This window comes from Ambystoma mexicanum, chromosome 10 (assembly GCF_040938575.1).
Source record: "Ambystoma mexicanum isolate Mex_15411 chromosome 10, UKY_AmexF1_1, whole genome shotgun sequence".
NCBI lineage: Eukaryota > Metazoa > Chordata > Amphibia > Caudata > Ambystomatidae > Ambystoma > Ambystoma mexicanum.
In genome coordinates this window covers 488,846,967-488,861,429 of record NC_090932.1, presented here as the reverse complement: position 1 = coordinate 488,861,429, position 14,463 = coordinate 488,846,967, and positions in this window count along the sequence as shown.

The following is a 14,463-nucleotide window of genomic DNA, read 5'->3' as shown; positions in this document are numbered from 1 at the left end:
GTCTTTGTAAAGGGCACCTGTACCTGCTGTGATGGCATCTGTGCTTGCAGTGGCTGCATCTTCAGTTGTATGGAGTGCATTTGTGGCTTGAATATATACTGGTGACCCCCCTTGGCTATTCTGATTAGCTATCCTCCCATGCTGGGAGGATAGCTCATGAGCAACGTGCTCACCTTGGAAGCAAGATGATACAGAGCAATACAGGTTCGATCCCCGGGTCTGCGCTTAGAAACCTCTGGGTATTTAGTGTGTTATAAATAACCTATCATATCATATCATGCTGTTGTCACTGTAGGCACATTTGTGCAGTTTACCATTTGCCCACACACAAAACATGGTCCTCCAAATCTGGAACCTGCTCCTCCATATCCGTCCCCCCTTCTTCCCTGTAAGAATCCTCAGCCCAGCAAATAATATCGCGCCTGTGGGTAATACCCCACTTTTGATAATACTCTTGTTGCTGATACACACCCTGTTGTGGATACCCTCCCAGCTACTGGACACCCTTGTTGTCGATAACCTCTTCCCTGTGGCACACTCCCTGTCAGAAATGGCACGTGTTGGGCAGGGGCCACTTCAAGCTGCTCTGGATCAATGTTTGTAAGCACAGCCCCTCCCATGGATATTTTTGCTACTGTATTTTGCACCCATTTCCCCTCCACCTTTACTGCATTATCTACCATGTCTTGTTCTCTTTCCTTTTTCCTAATGCAAAAATGTAAGATGTGGTTCTGTATCTATGGACACCCTTTCGCCTCAATCCCAAACCCCTTTTTTAAGGAAGTTTGCACATCCATGGGGAGCCCCCTGAGTAATATGTGACACAATATTGGTATGTTCTCGTCCCATCATTGTTGTTTCTCTAATGTCCATATCTCCTGTATCTGTTGTATGTATTCTGCAGGGCCTTTATCTTGTTTCATTTTGCGGGCCCGAATGACCTGCCTGTCTGACTGCCTGGGTCCATAGTTCTTAATATTTTCCACACGTGTGCACAGCAGTTATTGAATGGCGCACCATCATGAATGTTGTAATTAATTTAACTCTGTCATACCCTGCCTGTTCCCATATTTTGTCTCCCCAGTCATCCAAGGCTGCGAATAGGCACTTCATATCACTGATTGCAAGGGTAATCGCTGCTGTCTCTTTCTTGAGAGTGTATATCAATTTGCCTGCCACTACCATGAGGGACGCAAGCTATAAATCAAAGTGTCTCTTTCCATGCTCTGCCATGGTATATACTGTGCTCCTCCCCTTCACTTCTGTAACAGGGGCAGATGGATGTGCAGTAGTGGGACAGCCCCACACTTTGCAGCACTTGCTACCACCATCCTTCCCATCCTTTCTAACTTTCCTTTTCTCTTTTCCACTCTCTCCTCCTTCTTCTCTCTTCCTCCCTTTCCTGTTTCCTGTCCTTGGCTGATTCCTCTTTGCCTCACATCCTTCCTTTCTCACCCCCTGTTCCTCTATCTTCGTCGTTATTTTCAGGGTCCACTTCGGACCCCACAGAGACCTCTTCCTCCTCCTCTGGAAAGGCAGACGGAGGATGCAAACAGCAGAATTGAACAGAAAAAGAGGGAAAAAGGGCAATTGAGCAGTCACAAATGAGAGCCACGTATGGCAGAGGTCTTAGAAAAAGGAAAGGCAGACGAAGGATGCAAACAGCAAAAAAGAATAGAAAAAGAGGTAAATAGGGCAGGGGAGAGATCATATATGAGAGCCAGGTATGGCAGAGGCAGTAGAAAAAGGAAAGGCATAAGAAGGATGCAAACAGCAGGAAAAAACGGTGAGGCAGGGAGTGCACAGTGCGGGAAGGCAGACACTCACCTACAGGGGCCAGGACGCAATATGGAGTGGAGCAGTCCTTGTTGCAGAAGGTTTTTTTGCTCTCCTCTGAAGGAAATGCCAATCAGGGGTAGGGGTGGTGGGTCGGGGCCAGGAATGTGAGCAGGGGAGAGTTAGCATATCAGAGACAGGTATGGCAGAGGCCGTAGAAAAAGGAAAGGCAGACAAAGGATGCAAACAGCAGAAAAGAACAGAAACCATAGGGGAAAAAGGGCATTTAGCCTATACGTGTGCTCTATCACAGCGTTAGAAAGCAGTGGTGGGGGGCGAACTATAGTGAAATTCGATGTGTTTTCCTCAAAGCTCCTTGGACACAATTGCAACTCCTGTCATCTGTCACATAAATGTTCGCAGAAGGGGAGTGATGCAGTGTGAATGAAATGAAATATTAAGGCAGGCACTTAACTCATGTCAGGGTAGGACGGCGCAGATGGCCTCTTTATAGCATTTTTTTTATTTCCTTGTTTGTCCAACACCTGATGACATTTTTCCATGTGTGTTGTAGACTGTATTCTGGATGTCAGATCTTGCTCCCCCAACCCTTTTATCATCTGCATATGATTGTCTCCATATCTACACATTTTTTTGTTCCTGTTATTTTCACCGCTTTAGCGTTCTCTCGGTCTTAATACCCTTGAATGGTTTGTCTTTTTCTTCCTTGATCTTAGATCATCACTCGTCCCCTTTCTTGCACACATTCTCACTGCTCCATTTCCTTCTCATCTCTCTTTGCAAGTACCTTTCTTATTCATCTGTACATGCTCACCAACCCTGCTGCTCGTTTGCACTTACTCACTCTACCTTTTATTCTTTCCTGTTTGATATGATATGATATATGATATGGCATTTATAACGCACCTATACACAAGTGTTTCAAGGTGCAACGAGGCAAGGGAGGGGGAACAGAGGGAGGACAGACAACGATCCTACTAGGCCAAGTGACATTGATGTCGTGCAAGTGCCCTCTGTGACTGTTTCCTTTCTGTGTGTATTGTGTTTCTTCACTTCATCTTTGATATATTTTTCATTCAAGCACTTCACAACGCCATGCTTCCATTTGTCTTGAGCTTTTTTGTTTGGTCTCAAAAGCCATTTTTGGTTTCTCATCACCAACACGCCTAAGTGATTGCATCTTTAATTCTCCGTTTTGTCTCTCATCTTTTCTCACTTTCCTGCAGAAACGTTTTCAGATCATTCCATGAAGACAAAACTCACCCAATTTCAGCCATGAGCTTGGCTTTTATTTCAACTTCTTCTTGTTTCATTGTATATAATTAAAGTGTACTGCAAATCCCGGAATGCAATTGATGGGGACATAGTAGCCCATGACTAGAACATGGAGTCATCTGATAACTTTAACCCTAATCCCCATCCATCCTTTGTTTTATTACCACACATGTACTTTGGGAGTTCTCCTACTTCCTATATCTCCATACAATCTGTCACACTTCTTTTGCCCCTAATTTCATATGTACCCCTCCCTCTCTCTCTTTCTCTTTCTCGCTTTCTCTCGTTCCTTCTCTATATATGTCTCCCATCTCTCACGCACACCCTCTCTCTCTCTCTCTCTCTCTCTCTCTCTCTCACCCACATCAACACAAATGCGCACACTCTGTTATTTGCATGCCAACATGCCCAAAATGATTTGGGAGATGCTAAATCAATCCCTTTTTAATTTGGGCTATTAGGTTTAATAGCCCAACAGCTTGAGACAACTATAAGCCGAAACTGTTGCATTAGAGTACAGCTAACGAAAAAAAGGAGGGATACAAAACTTTCATGTGCTGCTTGCCTATTGGTCCACCGATTGGCTGCCCATGGCCATGCTAATCATTATGGCCATTCCCATCCAGTTCCTGTCCCTTCCCACCGAAAACACTTCCACATGGGAACTCTTTGAGTTCACTTTAACCAAGCCTTGCCATCAAACTTTGCACTCGGTATCCGTAGAAAAAAAACAATTCAGAAAAAGTCCAGGTAGAAATTACCACGATTTTTTGGCTGCATTTTTTTAAATGGTCACCCATTTTTATTGACAAATAGATGAGGGGTGTGGTAAGGGTATAAGTTAGGGTAGGAGGTAGTGGAGATGGGATGCGTGTGTATCCCCCCCCACATTATTTAATTTTTAAAGTGCAAAAAGTCAGAAGAAATGTTTGAAATTCGGGCAAAATAAAGCTCAATCTTTTCTACTTCAATTTTTTTTTCTCGATTTATTCACAGACATCCTTGCACTCGAAATGTCTGAGTTTTTTCAAAGCACTCTTCTGAGAGTTAATGACAATTGGAGTTGTAAACCAGCTACTGGTGTAATACAAATGTCTTAACTCGGTTGCCTTCAGCCACTCGATTTATAAGCACTCTGCGTGTCATTCACTGAAGTCCTGTTAAAAACAAGCATTGGCAAAGCCAACAGTTTTGGCTTGTGTATAATTATCAGGCATTTGCCAGGCAGTACAATTAGATGCCCAGGTGCACGCATGGACTTGTAGTCATGGATTTCCCTATTATAAAACAACGACAAGTGCCAAAATGCAAAGTGAAACACATGACTGGACTAGCATCGCCTGCATGGAATGGTACATGATGCCAGTCTTCTTCCGATCTCTCAGTACGGTCGCCTTCCCTCCGATCCGTTTTTTTGTTGGTGTTATTGCTGTGTTTTCCCTCGCCAGCTCCATCTCGCCTCGCTTCTGAGGGACAGTGGCAGATTGACAGGCAGGAGAATAGCAGCAACACGTTAAAACCAATGTTTGTTAAATGGAAATGTGCCTTTTTTCAGCACCTTTTACACGAAGTAAAAGGCAGCAGCAGGATTGATGGTTACGTCCCGAGGAGGTGACACAAAGCATCCCGCCTGCTCTCATTAAGAGCTCTGGCTCCCAGCTCATGGCCTGCAAACCGAGGGGGGCGCGCGCACCGTGCTCATCAAAGCGAAGCCCGCAGGCTGCGCAGAGCGGAGGCCAGGCTTTATTAGAGCCAGGACCCATCATCAGTCTTTAAACTGACTTCTTTAAATCCAGGAATAGGTGCAGTCGGCTCAACGCTGCTTCAGGGCGACTGCCCTTTGTATTTTGTCACTGCCTACCCAAGATAGGAAGGTCAGACTTTGTCCTATGGGTAACAACCGCTTATGCCTGGTGTGCCCTTCATTTCAATTTAATCGTAAGGAACCTGTTTTACATAACACTTGCTGCAGCCGTTTCTGCCCCCTCGGTGTGTTTCAAATATCAGTTATTTCTGTACGCCAATTCAATGGTGCTCAGCGTATCGACCCCCCAAAAGGATAAACGGCTGAGTTAGTCGTTTACTTTTTGCAACGGCTGTGACCTGCAGTTGTAGCACAGCAGCAACGCCACGGTCACTCAAATGTTAAGGTGTGTATGTACCTGACTGCTGGCAGCTTCGGTAAATATTTTCAAAGGCGTTGTGCAAACATAGCTCACTTCACACGATATTCCTCCAAAGAAGGCAGCTCGTTTACACAGAGATTGGTGTACTGTGGGCGACCTTTAATGACGTATGTAAACATCGATATCTGAGAGAAAGGGGTTTGCTCAGTGAGCTCTGTCACCATCTGTTTGAATCACTGATAGTGTTGCTTCGTCACAAATGTTGCTTGTGCCGGTGCAGCTGGAACCTAGTTTGAAACTGATATCCCCTAAACTATGGAGTATTACATTATTGCATTCATACTTAGAGTTCACAGTAAAACATAACATTTGAATGCGACTATGTTATGCTATGTAATGGAGCGTGTCAAACACATAGATGACGCACCAATACGGGCACCCTAGCACTGACCATCAACTGGACGAAATCCACTAGTCCGTTCCATGAAGCACAATGTATGCAAGTGGTGCAGAGTACGTGCTCATAATTCGTGAATAGAATTGAGGATTGGTTTGGATGTGCAATTTAGAGATCCTCTGTGCCACTGGTTTCTTGTTTGTCAACTCCGAATGGATGCATGTGCCTTAGCTACAGCACATATCAAAATAAGGGTACATGCTGGGGGGGGGGGGTTGAGAAGCAGGGAGTGGTGACTGAGCCCTACGAGCGGATTCTAGAGGCATAGATGTTACAAACTAGCACAGAGGCGAGCATTAGGGACATGAGGTAAGAACCAGCACAGAGGCGAGCATTAGGGACATGAGGTAAGAACCAGCACAGTGGAGAGCATTAGGGATAGGAGGTAAGAACCAGCACAGTGGCGAGCATTAGGGACATGAGGTAAGAACCAGCACAGTGGCGAGCATTAGGGACATGAGGTAAGAACCAGCACAGTGGACAGCATTAGGGATAGGTGGTTTGAACCAGCACAATGGATTACATTAATGGATAAGAGGTAAGAAGCAGCACAGTGGAGAGCATTGGGGTTATGAGGTAAAAACCAGCACAACAGAGAGCATTAGGGATAGGAGGTTTGAACCAGCACAGTGGCGAGCATTAGGGACATGAAGTAGGAACCAGCACAGTGGAGAGCCTTAGGGACAGGATGTAAGAATCAGTACAGTGGAGAGCATTAGGGACATGAGGTAAGAAGCAGCACAGTGGAGAGCATTGGGGTTATGAGGTAAAAACCAGCACAACATAGAGCATTAGGGATAGGAGGTTTGAACCAGCACAGTGGCGAGCATTAGGGACATGAAGTAAGAACCAGCACAGTGGAGAGCCTTAGGGACAGGATGTAAGAATCAGTACAGTGGAGAGCATCAGGGACATGAGGTAAGAAGCAGCACAGTGGAGAGCATTGGGGTTATGAGGTAAAAACCAGCACAACATAGAGCATTAGGGATAGGAGGTTTGAACCAGCACAGTGGCGAGCATTAGGGACATGAAGTAAGAACCAGCACAGTGGAGAGCCTTAGGGACAGGATGTAAGAATCAGTACAGTGGAGAGCATTAGGGACATGAGGTAAGAAGCAGCACAGTGGAGAGCATTGGGGTTATGAGGTAAGAACCAGCACAACAGAGAGCATTAGGGACAGGATGTAAGAATCAGTACAGTGGAGAGTATTAAGTGATAATCAGCAAGAACCAGCACAGTGGAGAACATTAGGGATATGAGGTGAGAACCAGCCCAATGGAGAACATTAACGGCACTGTTCATTCCGTGGCCACCTACATTGTAATGAGGCCCAATGTATGCATAAAAACAGTAAAGGGTCACAGGCAGACCCTGTATATGCCTCAGCTAACAGTATGAGTGGATTGGGGAGAAAAGGGAACCCTATACAACAGAAAACAACATTTATGTAAACATGATAATAACCCAAAATGCAAACCCATGAATGGACACTGTAGTCCCTGCAACCTCTAATGCATAGTAAAAGCGTGTAGACCATGCACTTGATAGTAGCTAGAGGGAATAACAGTGGTGAGCACTTCTCCATGCCCAAGGGGCTTCCAGAATGACCAAATAGACTTATATTTACAGAACCAGACTAATACAAGCTCATTAGAGCTTTAGAAAGTCATTGCTACAATGTAAAGACAGCTCAAAACAGTCCAGACATACATGACTATATGAGGATTGCAGCGGTGGGACTTAAAATCATATCTTGGGGGGATTAAATACCAGTGTATTTCTTGTTCTGCAGCTAACCCTTAGTTATGAACAATAAACATACAATATAACAGTCGCTCAAAACACTATAGTGAGGCTGCAACTGCTAGGTCTGTCTACCTTATCCTATGACTAGTTGCTGACTTTGTGGGGTTTGGCACTGGTCAGCATTGCAGGGCGGGCATTTTCAAAGATGCCCGTAATATAGGTGGTACTAGCTTTTTTAGAAGGAGAATCCAGGGATATCATGTGTCAGAAAAAGGTGCAGCTAGCACTCAATGTTACCTCAGGGAAGGAATGTTTTCATAAGGACTAAGTCAGGTGACCAGAGCAAGTGGCAGATGTAAGAGGCACTAACGAGAGACATGCAAGAATTCACTTGCTGAACTGAGACAATGCCTCTTTCTTGGAACTGTATCATTCTCCAAGGCCTAAGGAGGTAGTTTGAGGGCCCAGCATCAACACTGAAAAAGGGATAAAAGATACTGATTTGTGAATCGGTTTGTTGTTGCTGCATTTAGTTTAGAATTAGAAATGCTGCAGGTTAATGTATTGTAACGCAATACATTGCATCGTTTGCCTGCTATTTTCTCCAAATTTGATATGCAGACTTTGTTTTTTTTTTTTAACATCCTGGGACCATGATCAGGAACCGCGGACACTCCGAGACGAGACTGGGGTGGGAAGACGGGCCAGTTTTGCAATCTGGAATTTGTAATCTGTAAAAGTCATGGCAGGTCAGTTCTGGAATAGAAATGCACAATCAGTAAGAACACAACACTGTTAAGCACATTCTTAGTCAGTCTGTTAGGTGCAGGCAGTCAGCCAGTTTGGTTAACTATAACCAGACAGTGGTATGTGGTCAGTCAGTAAAGGTTATATTTATCTCCTGTTAGCTATAAGCAGAAGAATGCCAGCATTGTATGAATGGGTATGCAGGAAAGACATTCTGGTCTGGGACTACCCCAGCTTCGGGCCACATCGAGTATCATCCCTGGCTGGAGGTTTCAAAAACCAAGGAGAACTGGGTACACCTTCATGACCTCACATCTTTTCTGCCTCTTCACCTCTTCAGAGTTATTAGAGTATATGTTTTCATCTCCTAGTTCAGGGCCACTTATGGGAGATGCTCTTTCTTCACTCAAATACCCTTATCTATCCATCTCGGAGCTGTGGGGGAAAAGGTGGAGGGAGTTTAACGTTGTGTGTGAATATGGACAGACAAGTTTAGGAATGCTCTTTTTTAAAACAGTCCGAGTTTTCAGTGTGTTAATAAGTGCCAGAGTTAGCAAGTGTAGGCAGAAAAATGGGGACATGATAGTCCAAAAAATGTCTACACCACATAAGGGCACACCAGCGCACTACATGTCGACACGGTACTACAGTACAATGCGCAAATATTTTGGTACTGGAATACACTAACAAGGGAACAAAGGCTGAACTAGTTCCCACTTAAATATAACTTTGATAAGAAAACATTGTGCATCTAAGGAAAGCCCTGTAATATAAAAGGCAAAAAACTTGCCCAAATCAGTGGGGGATTATTCTGATTTGTAAAAGGAGTCATTGAGTAGATATAATGCACATTGCATTGAAGGGAATACAAGATAAAAAAAAAATGAAAAGCCAAATTAATAATTTCAGATCAATTTGTGTTGAAGATGTTGATTTGTGGCTGTCACTCCACTTTATCCTGAAGTACTTAAATATACTCGGGAAGAGGAAAGAGCGGAGAATGTATTGATTTGTTACCAATGTTCGATTTGCCCCTCAGCAGTCTGCTCTAGGCAACCCATTTCACTAAGGGCTTCATTACAAGTTTGGCGGTAGGAAATAAGGGGGCTGGTAGCACCGTAGCAACACCCTTTCCGAATTGTCAAACTAAGAGTCTGACGGTAGGGACATGGAACTTCCGGCAGGCCTGACCTTCAGGCCGCTACCGGCAAGCTTTTCGCTGAAGCACGGGCACCGTTAATAACAGTGCCGGTGCTTCAGGTTTCCCATTCCGCCGCTGCCTATGATATCCCGGTGGCACCGGCATGTCAGGCAGCGCAAACAGTGTTACAGGGTCAGCGGTAGCCCACCACCTACCAGGGGGTTTTACCACCAACAACGTAATGGGGCCCCATGTCTTCCAGTAACTTGCTAAAACCCAAACTCAATCTGTTTCATGACCAGATGATACCCACCTGCCCATTGCCTACCATCACCTTTGAACCCTGCTCTCTTGACAGGCTGCAATTCTTTGAAACAGCTATACATCAGGGGATATGAACAATTCTCGAATGAGTGTTCAGGGGACCAATTGTGGTATGCACAGTGGCATTTGATATTTTGAAAGAGATTCAGAAGAAGGGGATCTAGTTATGGGTGGAGTGGAAGTATGATTATGACTGGCAAGTTGTATAATTGCATCTGGTTATGATTATTAGATAAGGAAAATGAAATATTGAAATGTATTGAGTATCCAGATCGTACATGGTTGTTGTGAATTTTAATAAGTTAAAGTTTTTAGGTGATGAGAAAAAATTAATTGCAACAAAACTGCGAATTCTATTTTCTTTATTTTTTTTTATTTTTTTTTTACTTGTGTTTAATTGTATTACAATTTTTACAAGATTTTTTTTTCCTTCACTCAATTCAGCATGTTCCCTTTAACTGTTTGGTTTGTTTGTGCTTTCTGTTACCTTCTATGATATTCATTTTCTTCTTAAAAGACGAGAACAATTTCCTATTTGTTCTCAGATGTCTTTTCTTCCAGCTTCAAACTGTCCAGAAATTTTGCAGTCGCTATAGTCAAGGTAGTTGACTCCCGGCTCATCAACCTATTCCACCAATCCTCTTCGCTGACAGTCTGAAACTTTAATCCGTGTGGGTGGAGATAGGTTTGTCTAAGTTTATTCGTTCCTGGGCAGTGAAGAAGTAGATGTCGTAGTGTCTCAGTATCTGACCTTATACAATAGCGGCAGTTGTTATTCTCCGATTGTTTCCTGAGAAAGAGAATCTCATTTGTCTTCAGAATGTTCAGACGTGCTCTCAAGAAGATTGTTCGCAGTCTTTTATCTGGGAACTTTTTTAGATAGTTTCTTACTTCGTTCAGCTTTTGAGTGTTGGTTGTATGATGGGTCTGGATTATGTGTTCTTCCGCTTTTTCTAACGTATCAATCCAGTCTTGTAATTTTAACTTCTTCTTTATTTTCCCTGGAATACGTTCGATTTCCCATTCTGAACAACCAATTTGTGCTGCTTGTTCCAAAAGGCTGTTATACCAAGTTGTTAACATAGGGTTTTTGCCGCTCTTCATTTCTTTGAAAATGATGTCCAAAATTTTTGGTCTGGGGAGCCTTAAGATTTTTCCTAGAAACAGCAGACTGTTTCTCTCCACCACTGATTTCAATGATTGCAAACTTAGTTCGCATCGGATGTTTCTACAGGGGTGGAGTTTGGCAAACGGAGAACCCTCCGCCAAAATATGCCTTCCAGTTTTGCCCACAGCGTCTTCGGGAGATATGGCATTGCCTCTGCTCCATAGGTCAGAGCCGGGGTGGCTTTTGCCTTAAAGAATGTTATTATCGGTAGAGTTGAACATTTACCGAATTTTCGTTCCAGGGATAGTGCTTGGGCTGCTAATGTTTTTACCTTGGAAAACAGATGTTCTTGCTTCGTTATTTCAATTCTGCTGCAAGATACTTTCACCCCCAGGTATGTGAAACTCTTTACTGTATCCAGTTTTTATGAGTTTGCAAACCATTGAGGGCGATTACTTGGTCTAGATGCTTTTCCCAAGATCATTATTTTGGTCTTTGAAGTGTTTAATTCCAGGTAGTTTTTCTTTAAGTAGCGGGTGAGACTATCTAGTTGTCTCTGGAGCCCAATGGGCATTTGGTCCAGTAAAAGGATGTCGTCCGCGAGAAGCAGGCGAGTCACTTTCGACTCACCTATTTGGGGAGGAAAGGAACGGGTGTCATTTTCTGCGTCCATTATGTCCGCCATGTATGCCTTGTACAGCGCCGGCGCCAGGGGACAACCTTGCTTGACTCCTCTGGCCGTCTGTATGGTTGTTGACAACGAGCCGCTGCATTGAGCCGGACTCTGATTGAAGTGTCGCTGTACAAGGCCTTCATTGGTTCGAGGATAAATAGTGGGCAGTTTTTTTTTCCAGTTTCTTCCATAATTTGCCTCTATTTACACGGTCGAAAGCTTGGACCAGATCAATCTTGGCGATGAAAATTGTTGGTTGATCCTCAAAGACTTTGGATTTCAAGATACTAATCAGCATAATATTGATAGAGGTACCTAAGTTCTTTTCGAACCCTGATTGCAATGGGTCCGCTGATTTTGCCTCCTTTTGCCATGTCTGAAGTTCGTCCAACACCAAGGAGCCGAAAAGTTTTCCGAGCACATCCAGAAGTGCAATCGGCCTATAATTTTTCGGGTCGTTCCTCAAGCCCTTCTTGTAAATAGGAACGATATTAGCTGTTCTCCACGTGTCGGGAATGGTTCTTGTAATCCTGCATCTTCGGAAAATGTCCGTTATTAACGGTGCAAAGGCTTTTGCATCCTGTTTAAGGTGATTGTTAGAGATTCCATCTGGGCCAGGTGCACGAGAGTTGTTTAACTTCCTGATCTTTTTCAGAATAACCTGCTCGGAGCATGTTATCCATTGCGATGTATCCCATTTTGCCACTTTAGTTTCTATTGGCGTTGGCTCTTTGAATAAATCGGTAAAGTATTCAACCCATCTCTCTTCTGAGACACTGTTGGTAATGGTCTTGTCTGCGACTGCCAATTTGTTTTTTATTAGCTTCCAAAAATCTTGCAAGTTCTTTTTACACACTGCTCTCAACATGGACTCTGCGTCTTCTTGATACAGTTCCCATCGAATTGATTGGAGCCATGCTTTGTAGCCTTTTTTTTGTATAGTTGCCAACTTAAGATTTGTTTGTGTTGGGTTTAGTTTAGCCTCTCGTGTTACTTTTCGTAAGTAGGATTTCTTTATCCTCAGTTCTTCATTATATTTATGCAGGTGAGTTTTTTCAGGTCTTCTCTTATGCATTGGGCACAAGTAGGGAATGAGGAGTGGACAGTAGTCCAGTTTTTCAGTGAGAATTTTTGCATTGGATTGTCTATTGTAAATTGCTGTAATGTCAATTAAGGCATCTGATGTCATTTTCAACCGATTCACTTGTGAATTTGTTTCGAGCTTGTATGGCATTACCAGTGGTGCGTGTGGTGTTGCTGACCATGTCGCAGTTAATAGATTGTGATCACTGCAGGTGGTTTTCACTACCGTAAAGCTTTTGATTATTGAATATAGCTCTTTAGAGGCAAAGATGTAATCGATAGTACTTTCCTTTCCTTCACTTTCCCATGTTGGAATCTTGGGACTAACAGTTTCTAGGGAATTCAAGTTATACAGGTCCCGGGATTTCATCAACTCAGACCATGCAAGTCCTCGTGCTATTGATTGTAAATTAGCAGTGTTTCGCAGTGTCTTTGTAGCTTTAGAAACAGGACAAGTAGCATTCAGGTCGCCGCATATCAAGATGTGATCCACATCATAAGTTTCAGCGACGTCTGTTAAAATTTTTTCCACTGTGTTCAGAAAGTCATTTGTTTTGGGTTCCGTTGGGTTCCAATAGATGTTCAATAAGAGGATAAGGTTGTGACTTGGCTTTTCCTGGGATGTTTCGTCTTTTGCCCATTTCAACAGTATTGCCTGGATTGCCAAGGACGATCTCAGGTTGTGGGCTATTCGCAAGGTCCCCCCTGACCTGACAGCTGTTAGAAGGCCTGATATTGGTCGGCCTCTGTCCCCTTTTAGAGCAGGAGAGAGTAAAACATCGTAGCCATCCAAGTTAGGCGGGTAGAGCAGCCAGGTCTCTTGCAAGGTTATAAGGTCAAATCGGCCAAGATTTATCTCCCCAGGTTGAGTCAGATGGGTGTGGCCTCTGGTGTTCCATGAGCCAATAATGATCCTTTGCTCTTGCTTCTGTGCACCATCCATTTGCTTTAATGAGACCCTTCCACTACTCGCCGGGGGACGGTTTGGTTGCTATTTCTTGACAATGCGTGTCAGTACCGATGGAATCCATGCCCATTTTTTGGGATCTTTTTCAACCTTGTCTGCGTGATTCTGGGTCACAGGCTTTTCTCGTACACTGCGTGTTTCTTTTTCCCTTGCGACCAGTCGGGGGAGTGGGCCCCTTGGTTTTCTATTTGATGTACTTCCTGAGGCCTCCTCATTTGTTCTCCACCGCCCTTTGATGGTGGAACTTTCGCTTGTCTTTGCTCTTTCTTTATCTCTTCTGATGTATGACGAGTTTGGACTTATGGTTTCTCGAGCTATGCTTCTTTCATGTGCGTTTTTCCGCTCATTCTTCTCTGGTGTGTGGTTACATTTTCTCTTTGTTCTAGGAGTGTCTTTCACATTTGGAGTTCTCTGTGCTGGTTTCCATCTTTCTTTTTCGTTGGTCTCATAATTACGTTCTGGTTTTGTTACGTGTGAATGGGCTCTCCTGTGACCTCTTTCTTCTGATGTAGTTTCTCTTAGGAGATATCCTCTTTTTGACAGTTCTCCTGCCCCCAAGAGCAAGAGTTTTTTTACTGTCTGAGACGTGATGTGCAGAAAGATACTGTCTGTCCTAGCTTTATGTGCAAATTCCACTATGTTTATGTCCACACTTCTGATTTGGTCTCCTTTATGAATTTTTTCCAAGAGCTTCATAGTTGCTCTTCTGTTTAGGACAATTTTTTCTCCCGTTCTATCACGTCGTTCTAGTTTTAACGTGCGTGATGAGTGACTCTTGTGAGAGAAGATAGCAGATGTTTGCGTAGGATTTTGCTGTGAAGGCGACACAAAGAGTCTTCTATTTGATCTGGTTGTCCTGTCCAAGGAGTTATCTCTTCGTCAGGTTTCTTCAGTCCTGTGACTAGTTTTCCTATGTGTTCGAGTATTCGAGTTTTTTTGTTTTTCACTTTGATAAGTCGAGTACTTGAGTCTACAGTGAGAATCGCTATTTGGTGTCCCTTCGAGCCTTGCAGCATCG